The following is a 13,216-nucleotide window of genomic DNA, read 5'->3' on the forward strand; positions in this document are numbered from 1 at the left end:
GCTGGGACCAGATGGAGATAATTGAATCATGGGGTGGTTTCCCCCATGCTGTTCTCGTGGTAGTGAATAACTCTCATGAGAGCTGATGGTTTTATAAATGGGAGTTTTCTACACAAGCCCTCTTGCCTGCCGCCGTGTAAGATGTGACTTTGCTCCTCCTTTGCCTTCTGCCATGATTGTGAGGCCTCTCCAGCCATCTGAAACTATGAGTCAATTAAGCCTCTTTCCTTTATAAATTACCCAGTCTCAGGTATGTCTTTATTAGCAGCGTGAGAATAGATTAATATAGACATGGACCTCACCTGCAGGGAGTTTACACTGTAGTGGCGGTGAGAGCTCATGTGATCGATCCGCAGTAAGATAGAAGAGCGAGTTCAGGCAGAGGAACACAGAGCCAGAATGGTCCATGCACCGAATCTGGCCTTGCGCTGACTTTCTCCAGGAGCACTGGCTGGGTCCCTCTCCTCCTTAATCCTCCCTTTGCTCATGCATGAAATGAAGATCAAGAAAGTTCTACACTCAGAGGTCTCTTGTAAAGATTAAATGAGAAAAGGCATGGAAACTGCCTTTGCACATAGCCTGGCATATACTGATGTCTGCTGATACTCTTATTTTTGTGTTCCTTCACATTCCAAATTTGCCCCAGGGAGAATTCCAGGACAGCTTTGGAGAGGAAGAGATCTTTGAATCCAGTCTTGAAATCACCCTACGAGGTACAAAGGAGGTGACATCAGATGTATTCCCATAATCATCATCTTGTTTCTTTATTTTTTTGAGACAGAGTCTCGCTCTATTGCCCAGGCTGGAGTGCAGTGGGGCGATCTCGGCTCACTGCGACCTCTGCCTCCTGCTTTCAATGGATCCTCCTGCCTCAGCCTCCCAAATAGCTGGGATTACAGGCACCTGCCACCATGTCTGGGTAATTTTTGTAATTTTAGTAGAGACGGGGTTTCACCATGTTGGCCAGGCTGGTTTCAAACTCCTGACCTCAAGAATCCAGCTGCCTCGGCCTCCCAAAGTGCTGAGATTACAGGCCTGAGCCACTGCATCCAGCCCAAATCTTCTCAATTCTAAATGGCTGTGATTAAAAACTGCATTGACAATTAATTTGTTTATGGAATGACAGTTATCTGATGATGGTGAACAAATGCAACTTGACTGTGTAATACTTATTTGGTTTTGGACCAAGGTCACCATTAAAGATGCCAAGTTGTTCAAGGAAACAGCTTATGTCGTGGAATTGCATCTCATTTGCAGTTGGTTCTCCCTGAAAAGTCAGCGCTGTGGGAGAAATGATGTTAGTCAAAATCATCAGTGAAACTCATTCCTTGAATCATCCCAAAATAGAATGAACGAAGTGGTATTTATCTGCCACACTGAGAAACATTCACCATATCTCATTAAGCTCCCCTCAGCCAGTTAGTCCTCTATGGTTGAAAAAGGTGCCATATCCTTAGTTGGGCATCCAATAAAATATCGTTATTTAGGGGCTACATGGATGGAAAATCCATATTCTTAAAGGTTAGATCACCATGAGGATGTTGAGAAATGGCACACAGGGGCTGGGCGCGGGGTGGCTCTCACCCTTGTAATCCCAGCACTTTGGGAGGCTGAGGTAGGTGGATCACTTGAGGTCAGGAGTTCAAGACCAGCCCAGCCAACATGGTGAAATGCCATCTCTCCTAAAAATACAAAAATTAGCCAGGTGTGGTGGCGTGCGCCTGTAATCCTAGCTACTAGGGAGGCTGAAGCAGGAGAATCGCTGGAACCCAGGAGGCAGAGGTTGCAGTGAGGTGAGATTGTGCCACTGCACTCCAGCTTGGGTGACAGAGTGAGACTGTCTCAAAAAAACAAAAACAAAAACAAAAACAAAAAATAAAACAACCACAGAAAACAAAGAAATGGCACACAGGAATTGGGACTCAGTGAGTAGGTTTGGGTCTCCCAGCTCAGGCTCAAGTTCACAGTGTAGGTGAAGTAGTACCCACACTACTATTTAAATTATTTTTATTTCACTCCCTGCATCCCCTCAGCAAGTATAGTTTAATGCACCTGAGTAATATGCTTACGTGTTGGGATTCCTGCATGTGCTCCTGCTGGTGATCTGATTTTAAATGTGAACGTGCCATTGCTAGGAGTTTTTGTTCTGTGTGTTATTCTGTGTGGAAAATTTCTTAAATGGGATTACTGAAGTATTCTTATTTATCCTCTGGCAGTTTATCAACGGCAGCAAATATGCATTCATTATTATTGTTTGGAGGGCAGAATTATTTTATATTCCTTAATTAAAATTGGCTTTGACATTTTCAAATATAGAGGGAAGTTGATAATTTAGTGCTGCATGATAGGACCTTTAGTTGGTCAGAATGTCACATAATTGTGCAAATTGCTGTTAAAGTATATTATTACCTGCTTTCTGAGAGGCAGAGGGATTTGGTTTTCCTGGCATTGCATAATTATTGGTTCACTAGAACTACAGACAAGTTAAAAGAAGGGTTAGATATTATCTAGTTCACTTTTCTTCCAGTGCAGGGAACATTCTACAAGGTTCCAAACAGATATAATAGGTCATAAAAAGTGACCAGTGATTGAATTCTTCCTATCAAACAATGTGAAAAACTTTAGTAGAAGTGATGTCTTAGTCTGCTTTTGCTGCTGTAACAGAATATCCGAGACTGAGTAATTTTTTTTTTATTTATTTATTAGACAGAGTCTTGCTCTGTCGCCGAGGCTGGAGTGCAGTGGCATGATCTTGGCTCACTGCAACCTCCGCCTCCTGGGTTCAAGTGCCTTTCCCGCTTCAGCCTCCTGAGTAGCTGGGATTACAGGCACCCTTCATCATGCCTGGCTAATTTTTGTAGAGACAGGGTTTCACTGTGTTGGCCGGGCTGGTCTTGAACTCCTGACCTCAGTTGATCCACCCACCTCATCCTCCCAAAGTGCTGGTATTACAGGTGTGAGCCACTTCGCCTGGCCCAGAGACTGAGTAATTTATAATGAGCAGAAATTCACTGGCTCACAGTCTGGAGGCTGGGAAGTCCAATGTCAGGGTGCCAGCATCTGTCCAGGGCCTTCTTGCTGTGTCATCCCATGGCAGAAGTACAGAAGGGCAAAGAGAGGGGGCTGAACTTTCCCTTTTATAATGGCACCAGCCTCACCCATGAGGGTGGAGTCCTAATGGCCTAATCACCTTTCAAAGATCCCATCTCTTAATACTGTTACAATGGCAATTACATTTCAATGTGACTTTTGGAGGGGACAAATATACAAACCATAGCAGGTGGCAAGAAGTATTAAACTACTAGGTCCTTGACGTTGTGTTTTGTACTGGGGTGTATTTTTTCCAACAATCCTAAAAAGCGTTCTAATAGAGATAGTACTATATATCATACCCATTTGCAGGTGGAAATGCACAGAGATTCAGGAGTGTTCACGTAGAAACAGAAGATTTGTCTAATGATCTTCTATGATCGGAGTCTAATGATTGTGACCTTGTGTAGCAGATGTTCCCTGCGGTCTTTTGTCTAATCCAAAAGCCAACGATCTGTTTTTCTTTTTTTTTTTTTTTATTGCATTTTAGGTTTTGGGGTACATGTGAAGAACATGCAAGATTGTTTCATAGGTACACACATGGCAGTGTGGTTTGCTGCCTTCCGTCCCCTCACCTGTATCTGTCATAACGATCTGTTTTTCTTGACTCTTTCTGATCTGTGTTTCTAAATGTGTTGATAAACTGCATCAGTGGTGTGCAGGATGATTTTAGATGTTGTACAGGTGAACATTTAATAAGTCATCTATTTTAATATGTTTTCGGCAAAAGCCCATAAAACGGTGAAACCCATTAAAACCCCATGGTTTCTTGGATATTATTACGTAGCGTGAAGCTAATTTCATTTAAGTAAAAAATATGCAGGTCAATTTAAATAAAAGTATTAAATAGATAATAGTATAAATGGTTTGTGGCTACAGCAAACATGATGAGGGTGGTACTCGAATGTCCACATTAATTTAAGTGACATACATGTTCATAGATACCATTTCATCTTAACGTGGTTCTGTGGGTCAGAACAGTCTTATGATGGGGTGGTCTCCGTGCCTCGCCTTGTGCCCACTGGTTCTGTTAGTTTCCCCTGGGGTCACACATAGGGAGCTATGTATGCCTTTCTCATTTTCTTCTCTGGGTTAAACAACCCCAGCTGTCTGATCTGTTCGCTGCGTGCCTTGGCCATTCGTGCCCTGGTCTTCCCCCACCTGCAGTCTCTATTCTAAAATGTGGGCTTCCCACATGAGGCCCAGCTCCTCCTGAGATCCCCGGAGGTGCGGCTGCTGTGATGGCGACCTTGCTCAGCAGATGCTCCCTGGAATCCATCCTCCCACCCATCATCCTACCCTTTCATCTGTTTCCCATGAACTGCTCACCTCAGTTTTCTCATCTGTAAGATGGAGAGGTAAGGTAAGTGCTTAGCACAGTGTTTACTAGCACAGACTACTGTCGTTCCTGTCAAGTCACTCTTCCTTTGCTGCCAACGGGTCCTGTTTTCTGTTTATGGCTGATTCAATATGAACAGATCAACTGCAACTTGAAAATTTCCAAACTTAGGACTTTTAGACTCATAGTGAAAGGATCTTCCCAATTCCCTTGATCAGTTTTTTTCTTAAAAAAAAAAAAAAAAAAGAAGATATTTGACATCTTTTTGCTTCTGAGTTCAGTTTCCCTTCTCCTTTTTTTCTGGGTGATGGTTCATCATTTAAGAAATTGCTACGTACGTGTGATTTAAAAGTAAACCTGTGTAGCTGAAAGTGTCTTAAAGGTTTTGCTTGCATTTTCAGTTGACGCATTCACTTTGCAAATCTTTAGAGTATTATTTTTTAAGACAGCTTGCTGCTATTTTCTTATATATTTTTTACATGACAGAATTATATTGAAAACATACTAAACTTGAAAAAACCATAGTTTATAATTTATAAGCCATGTGGCATATTATTTTATTTTATTATTATTATTTTTTGAGGTGAAATCTTTGCTCTTGTTGTCCAGACTGGAGTGCAATGGCATGGTCTTGGCTCACTGCAACCTTTGCCTCCCGGGTTCAAGTGATTCTCCTGTCTCAGCTTCCCAAGTAGCTGGGATTATAGGCACCCGCCACCATGCCTGGCTAATTTTTGTATTTTTGGTAGAGGTGGGGTTTCACCATGTTGGCTAGGCTGTTCTCGAACTCCTGACCTCAGGTGATCCCCACCTCGGCCTTCCAAAGTGCTGGGATTACATACATAAGCCATTGTGCCCGGAGCATATTTTTATTTTTATTTTTGAGACAGATCTTACTCTGTCACCCAGGCTGGAGTGCAGTGGCTTGATCACGGCTCACTGCGGCCTTGACCTCCTGAGCTCAGGCAATCTTTCGTGCCTCAGCCTCCCAAGTAGTTGGGACTACAGCCACATGCCACCACGCCCAGCTAAGTTTTGTATTTTTTGTAGAGATGGAGTTTTACTATGTTGCTCAGTCTGTAATTTTTAAAAACTAAAAAAAGAAAAAAGTGTTTAAAGCACTTTAAATTGAGAACCTTAAATTTCTTCATGTGTTTGTGTTCTTAATTTATTTTTGCAGCAGTAATTATTTCAGCTGTCTTTAGTATTAACACGTTGGAACCTTGGATTAATTTGTGCATGGATATATTTAGAACCTATTACTTGATATGAATCATATATATCATGACTGAATTTGCAATTTCCCAGCATGAGACTCAAATTAATAGACGATATTTAGATTCTAGGCAACAATGGGTTATATAAACGAGCATCATTTAGGGAGTGGCAAAGCTTCTCTCCCCACCTATTCTGTGAACTTGGGCAAGGTGTGTAATCTTTCTGGGCCTTAGTCTAATTAGACTCTTTCTCCTGTAACCCAGAGGGGTGTTAGTAAAGTTGGTGTGAAAAAAAAAAATCAATTATTTTACTGATGCAATTTGGGTGAAACTGTGAAGTTCGGTGTTAACATGATGGTTGTGGAGACATTGAACCTGAATCCTTAGGCCAAGGATTCAAAGTTTGTTTTTGACTCTCATGTTGAATGTTCTCTGAAGTGCAGTGTGCCATAGTTTTAAGGTAATTCTGAGAATTCTAAGGCCCTTGCTGGAATAAGTAATGAGAATATGGGATTTCAGCAAATTAGGGCCAGGAGTCAGTGTTCTCAGCATGGAAGAATCTCGCCTCCAAAAATTGTATGTGGGTTTTGCACATTAAGCAAGCATAGTTGAGGTGCAGTGCCGGGCCAGTGATGGCAGCCAGGCCCTTGGCCAGGTTCATTTGCATACAGGGGAGCTAGTGAGAGTCTACCAGCTGAGACAGCTGACGGAGGAGAACATGATGAATAATTGCGAACTATGGTATCTCCAAGATTTTTCTGTCTTTGTTAACAACTAGCAGTTGCATGCTAGCATCTTTATTTATTTTTGAGACAAGGTTTCTGTCACCCAGGCTGGAGTGCAGTGGTGCAGTCAGTCATAGCTCACCACAGCTTGAAACTCTTGGGCTGAAGTGATTCTCCTTCCTTAGCCTCCCAAGTAGCTAGAACTACAGGCATGTGCCACTATGTGTGGCTCATTAACTTTTTTATTTTTTTGGTGGTAGAGATGGGTTCTTGGTGTATTGCTCAGGCTGGTCTTGAACTCCTGGGCTCAAGCGATCTTCCCACCTTGGCCTCCCAAAGTGCTGCATTTACAGGCATGGGCCACTGCACCTGGCCTATGCTAGCCTCTTAACATCTTTCCCAGATGTTATGTCCCTTTCCTGGGTGGCTGCTGCTTTCTGCCACATTTCACCTCGGCGTTCTGCACCTTCTACCACGTCTCCTTTTCCAGCCTCATTCCCTGAGACGTAGCCGGAGTTCTAGTTCAGTCAACCTGTTTCAGTCTCTTGCATGGAGTGTTCTTCCTTCCAAGCTGAAGTCCTGGTCATCCCATTTCTATCAGAAAGGCCCCCTTGTTCATGAAGCCTCTCATGGTCCTTCCCCCTACGCCAACCAGGTAAGCTTTATCTCTTTTTGGAATTACCCTGTGGGAAGAACATGGTGGCTTGACCTGGTTCCAGTCCCACCCATCTGTTTACCTGGGGAGTGATCTTGGGTGGGTCAGTTTATGTTCTCAGTACCTTACAAAATGGGGCAGAGGATACCTAACCCCCATGAGACGGTGCAGCTGGAGTACCTTACACACAGGGCCTGACATACTAGCTTCTCTCCAAGCACGGGTGTCTTACCTCTTCTGTTTCTCTAATGGTGTTTTGCACATTCGCTATTGTATTAGAGTTTGTGTTTTTGTCTTACCTTGTTTTAATAAATTATAATCTTACGGGAGATGACACTATCTTTTGTTTGACATATGCAAAGTGTTTCACTGATTATCTGTAGAATCAAGTTCGTCTGGAGTTACTCTGGATAAGGAATGAAATCAGGGAGCTCTTGTGTTCAAAGAGACCTTTTTCTTCTTGTATTTCTGTCTTCCTCCTCATTTTTTAGCTTCCATTTTTACTCCCTTTAGTATTGAGAAAGTACCAGGCTCACTTCAAAGAGTTGACTTCAAAGATCTCCCCTAGCCCAGAAAGATTTGCCACTGAAGCCTGTAGGAATTGGCATCAATGGAAGACCCTGTGGCGGTTGCATCTAAGAGTTTTTTGGGGACTTCTATTTTTATCATTCTTTTAAATGGTAAGGGTGGGGGAGGGTTACAGAAATATCTGCTTCTTTAAGATATCAAACATAAGCCAGTGAAGTTCCAAAAAAAAAAAAAAAAAAAAAAAAAAGATACCTTAGAGAAATAAAAGGGATTTTACAATGAGTAGAAAAGAACAAGTCTTTTTTCTTTTCTTTCCTTTTTTTTTTTTTTTATTTTTTAAAAAAAGATTACATTTACTGTTTTGTCCTAGTTACAAGAGCTTAGGACAGAAATAAAGCCTTCACTGGTAGGTAACATTTTCCAAGATGGCTGAGTGGGGTGGCGTGTTACATAGCAGAAAACAGGGGCTTGGGTCTGTTGAGACCTCACAGCCAGGTCTTCTTGGAGCTGTGGGTGTGGGCTGAAAGAGAAGACGGGGAGATTAAAGACCAGTGATTTCCCTCCATGGACCCTTTGATGTTCTTGTTTGTTGACTTTTTGAGGGTTGGAGTGACCAACTCTTCCAGGAATGAGAAATGGAATCCCTCCCAGTTTTGATGGTAGTCCCAAAATATATTTCCTGAAGGCCTACTCTGTGTCTCAGCACCATGCCAGGGCTCCCCCACCCAGCCTTTCCGAGCATGCTACATACAGTCTTCCTCATCCAAGGTCCTGCCACCTGCCCGCTCGTCACCCTCCGCCCTACCCCATGCCTTTGGACAAATCTTTCCAGCCTGCTCCCAAATCCTGACCTCATACTGGCTCAGGAATTCTTACTTAACCTTCAAGCCCTGGTTCAAGGGCTAAATCCTTTATGGAGACTTGTGGTTTTTCCTCAGCTGGTTGCTTTGTTCTCCAGTGATTTGTAACCTTGTGAACAAATATAATCATTTTATTCTGCTGGAATGATCTATTTACACTTCTATCCCGCCCTTCAATGTCTAAGTGAATAGCATGAACAGGTGCTCTAGAAATTGAGACTAAGTTGGAGCTGGGTGATCAGGGAAGGTTTTAAGGAAGAGATCTGGGGCAAATAGCTAAAGATGGATTCAGTTTTTTTTTTCTGAGGTGGAGTCTCGCCCCCTCGCCCAGGCTGGGGTGCAGTGGCGTGATCTCTGTTCACTGCAACCTCTGCCATCCGGGTTCAAGTGATTCTCCTGCCTCAGCTTCCTGATAGGGTGACAGGAGCCCACCACCACGGCTGGCTAATTTTTGTTTATTTAGTAGAGACAGATTCTGGCCATATTGGCCAGGCTGGTCTCGAACTCTTGACCTCAAGTGAGCCACCTACCTTGGCCTCCCACAATTCTGGGATTACAGGCATGAGCCACTGTGCCTGGCCTGATGGATTCAGTTTATGTGCAAAAATTTAAGAGGATGGGTTTTGGCAGTTCAGGTTGTGAGGGTGCAAAGGTGTCCTGGAGCTCTGCAGAGATGGGCCTCAAGTGCCAGCAGAGATGTCGGACCATTTTTAGAAGAGAGATGTTAAAGTGGAGTTTTTAGGAAGATCTGGCTGAGTAGGAGTGGGCAGGCTGGATGTCAAAGGGGGAGTGAGAGGCATCGGGAAGGCCGGGTAGGAGAACATTGCTGCAGTCCAGGAAGGAGGTGACGGGGTGTGGACCAGGGGTCACAAAGCAGTGACTCGTCATGTGCTTCTCTCTAGCCAGAGAGCTCAGAATGGTTTGCGCCTTATTAAATGGTTGAAAAAAAAAATCAAAAGAATATATGCTGCGATATGTGGAAATTCTATGAAATTTAAATGTCAGTGTCTATAGTTTTTTTCCCCTGGAATATAGCCATGCTTTTCATTCACGTATAGTTTGTGGTTGCTTTCACACAGTCATGTTAGCCCTGAGCAGTTGTAGCAGAGACCGTACGGCCTCCAAAGACTGAAATGTGTACTGTCTGGCCCTTTCCAGAAAAAGCTAGCAGACCCCAGGTGTAGACCAACCAGGGTGAGTGAGCCTATGACTGGAAATGCAAAGACAGGCAGGATCAAGGGACAGTTTAGAGAAGGGGTGTCCAATCTTTTGGGTTCCCTGGGCCACATTGGAAGAATTGTCTTGGACCACACATAAAATACAATAGCACTAATGATAGCTGATGAGTTTTTTTAAAAAAATCACACAAAAAAATCTCAAAATGTTTTAAGAAAGTTGATGAATATGTGTTGGTCCACATTCAAAGCCGTCCTAAGCCATCAAAGGCATCTTAGGCCACATGCAGGCTGTGGGTCGGCCAAGCTTGGTTTAGAAGAAGATGCAGTCTAGGAGAGTTTTCCCTTCTCTGCTGATGTAACTCCATGTCTTGGTGTTGGTGTTCTAGACGCAAGCATCTTTAGGCAGAGGGGTGTGTGTGGAAGGGTGAAGGGGTTGTGCCTTCATGACCCTGGTGTGTGTGCACACAGGTGTGTGTGCATGTGTGTGTGTGTGTGTGTGTGTGTGTGATGCTGAACTAGTCTTTGAATAAACCCAAACACCGGATGGTTCCAAGTTTAGTGCAGCTTTCATGGCTGGACAGCTTGCTGCCTCCTGGTGAAGGTGGACAAGCCTGGGCACTGAAGCTAAAGGCCCACACCTCACTCTGAGGCTCCCAGAGAAGGTAGGAGGGCAGAGGAGGAGGAGGAGCGGCCCTTGGGAGAATGCCTTCTACCCGGCCCGGCTTCTCAAGGGAGTGTTTGCATCTGACCTAAGGCATTGCAGCTCTTCGTTTCTGGCTGTGTTCAGGCTTTCCCCTGCTTGCCTTCTGGGATGATAGGGGAAACTGATGACTGCTTTAGAGTAAAGAGAAGGCAGGGAGGTCAACTTCCCTAGAGTCCAGTACCTGCTTCTGGGTTGGGGCGGGGGAGGATGCCACTCACTGAACTCTCTAAATGTGTAAAGAAACAAAGAGGAGCCGGGTGCGGTGGCTCAAGCCTGTAATCCCAGCACTTTGGGAGGCCGAGGCGGATGGATCACAAGGTCAAGAGATCGAGACCATCCTGGTCAACATGGTGAAACCCTGTCTCTATTAAAAATACAAAAAATTAGCTGGGCATGGTGGGGCGTGCCTGTAATCCCAGCTACTCAGGAGGCTGAGGCAGGAGAAATGCCTGAACCCAGGAGGTGGAGGCTGCAGTGAGCCAAGATCGCGCCATTGCACTCCAGCCTGGGTAACAAGAGCGAAACTCCATCTCAAAAAAAAAAAAAAAAAAAAAAAAAAAGAAAAAAGAAACAAAGAGGAAGCACAGAGTTAAAAGGGAGACCCCAGAAGACAACAGGACATCCCGAAGCATATCCTCCATCAGGGAAGAGGCGTGACTTTCATCTGGCTTGCAGAATGGGCATCTCAGATGCTGTGAGTCCGAGGGCAGATGCCCCTCAGTCCAGGATAGTTCCTGGGGACAAAAGCCTCTTACCAGCTTTAGAGAAATTGAGTCTTACTGCTAGAAAATATTTTAGAGAGGTTCTTGTTTAAGCTTCTCATTTTGCAGTTGAGAAACCACCCCAGGCCCAAGCTGGATGGATTTACCAAAGCTGGTTGGTGCTGGAACTTGCATTTAATCTCAGGTCTTTTATTAGTGCTGTGGAACAAATCTTAACTTTCTCAAGTGCATACTGTGTGCCTGGCTGTGTGCTGGATGCTGATGCTTTATCTGCAGGTTTAATCTTCACCACAACCATGGGAAGTAGCTACTATCTCTCTTTTGCAAGTGAGAAAAGTGAGGCTTAGAAAGGCCAGTGTGCCCATGATCTGATAACTCAAGAGGGAAATTGGATCGGAGTCCATCTGAGACCGACTCCAGAGCCGGCGTTCTTAGGCAATAGGGGCACATAAAACTGTTCTGAGTGGCTTCCTAGCTCCTGTTGCCAATGTCCAATCCATTCTGGGTTTCTGTTAATTCATCAACTGTGCACCGAGCACCTGCGAGAAGTCAGAAGGGCGCTGGGTTGGTGAGGATAGGTTGTATCCCATCTTGGGTTTGGCCAAGCCGAAGAGAATGCCAAAGACTGGCCAAGGTAGAGAATGATTGTTCTTGGCCTCAGTTCCACGCTCCTCTCCTCTGTAAAACTGCCCCTGACACCCCAGCAGGATTGATATCCTCCTTTTTTTTTTTGAGATAGAGTCTTGCTCTGTCGCCCAGGCTGGAGTGCAAAGACACGATCTCAGCTCACTGCAATCTTCACCTTCTGGGTTCAAGTGATTCTTCTGCCTCAGCCTCCCAAGTAGTAGCTGGGATTACAGGCACTCATCAACCATGCTTGGCTAGTTTTTGTATTTTTAGTAGAGACCGAGTTTCACCATGTTGGTTAAGCTGATCTTGAACTCCTGACCTTGTTATTCGTCCACCCTGGCCTCCCAAAGTGCTGGGATTACAGGCGTGAGCCACTGCCCGCTGCTGATAGCCTCCATTTTTAAGCTCCCAGAGTAACCCAGCTCTGTCTTTAGCACCTTCACACTGTGTCATGCCTCCCCTTGGACCCTAAGGCTAAGAGCACGTGCCATTTATCTTTGTATTTCTACTTCATTGCCCAGTGCATATTGGGGACACTCAGTAATTGTTGAGTGAATAAAAGAATGAATGAAGACCCAGATTGTCAATGATTCTCAAACCTTATTTTACAAAAGAATCACTTAAAAAGCTTGTTAAAGATTCAAACTCCTGAGCCCTACTCCTGGTGATTGACATCTAAGTGTGGGATGGGACCCCAGAATCTGAATTTCCCTGAAGCGCCCAGGTGTTTCTGATGCGGGTGGTCTGCAAACCACACTTGCAGCCACCCTGGCACAGGTGCCCGGCCTTCTGGAATAAAGACAGGAACTAAGCATTAAAAATAGCACACCATTCATTTGCTTGTGCCCAGCTGCCAAGTGCCCCCTCCTGCCGGCGACAGGTCCGGATGTGGGCCAGTTCTCAGCCCAGGGAAAATGAACAGTGTCTTCTCCGTGGTGCCCAGAACAGTCTGAGTCAGTGGAATGTGCTGGCCAGTCAGGCAGAAGGGAACTTCCACTTCTTTTTTAAACCTTGGTGGGAACCATGCTGGCAAGGCGGACAGGGAGGAGAGGAAGCGCCATGTGGGGCTGGGGCTTGGCCGACGACCTGGGGTGGCCGCCGAGGACCACTGCTAAATATGCTCCTTTCCTCTTGAAATAGTCACTTCCCTGCTGGCTTGTGTGCTGGTCGGTCGCCACAAATGCGTGGCTGTTGTTCAGGGAGGCCTCCTGGGATAGAAAAAGAGAGAATGGGGCCAGGCTGTGGCCGGGGCTGCGCAGGAAAACAGGAGAGCTGGCTTGTCTCCCGTCCCACCACGGACTCGCTGTCAGATTCAGAGGGAGTGGCTGCTGGGCCCTGGACTTACTTTTCCATCTGTAAAATGGGTAGGGGGAAGGGACAGCGTCATAAAGCTTCTTTCTTCTCCTGAAAGGGATGTTTTAAGGCCCGTGTCAAGATTGAACACAGGACTCTGTTGTTGGGCTGATGCTATTGATGAAGTCTCAGGAAGCTCGAATTTTGTAATTAACTCTTTCAGGGGATGTGGCGTATAATCTCTTAGTATTGTGCCGATGGCGGCCCATTAGAGCA

The 13,216-nt window shown here is 45.0% G+C and overlaps 1 protein-coding gene and 1 long non-coding RNA gene across 2 annotated transcripts in view; both read left to right on the forward strand.

Moving 5' to 3' along the window:
• PTPRJ (protein tyrosine phosphatase receptor type J) overlaps positions 1-13,216 on the forward strand; it is a 200,086-nt gene that overhangs the window by 91,107 nt on the left and 95,763 nt on the right. The window lies entirely within an intron of this gene.
• Positions 1-13,216, forward strand: part of LOC141584890 (uncharacterized) — a 47,897-nt gene that overhangs the window by 8,627 nt on the left and 26,054 nt on the right. Inside the window, exon 2 of the long non-coding RNA XR_012518168.1 lies at positions 1-13,216. This exon is cut by the window's right edge and continues 26,054 nt beyond it. This is a non-coding gene — a long non-coding RNA (uncharacterized LOC141584890).

The sequence above is a fragment of the Saimiri boliviensis genome, chromosome 6, assembly GCF_048565385.1.
Source record: "Saimiri boliviensis isolate mSaiBol1 chromosome 6, mSaiBol1.pri, whole genome shotgun sequence".
NCBI classification, from domain to species: domain Eukaryota; kingdom Metazoa; phylum Chordata; class Mammalia; order Primates; family Cebidae; genus Saimiri; species Saimiri boliviensis.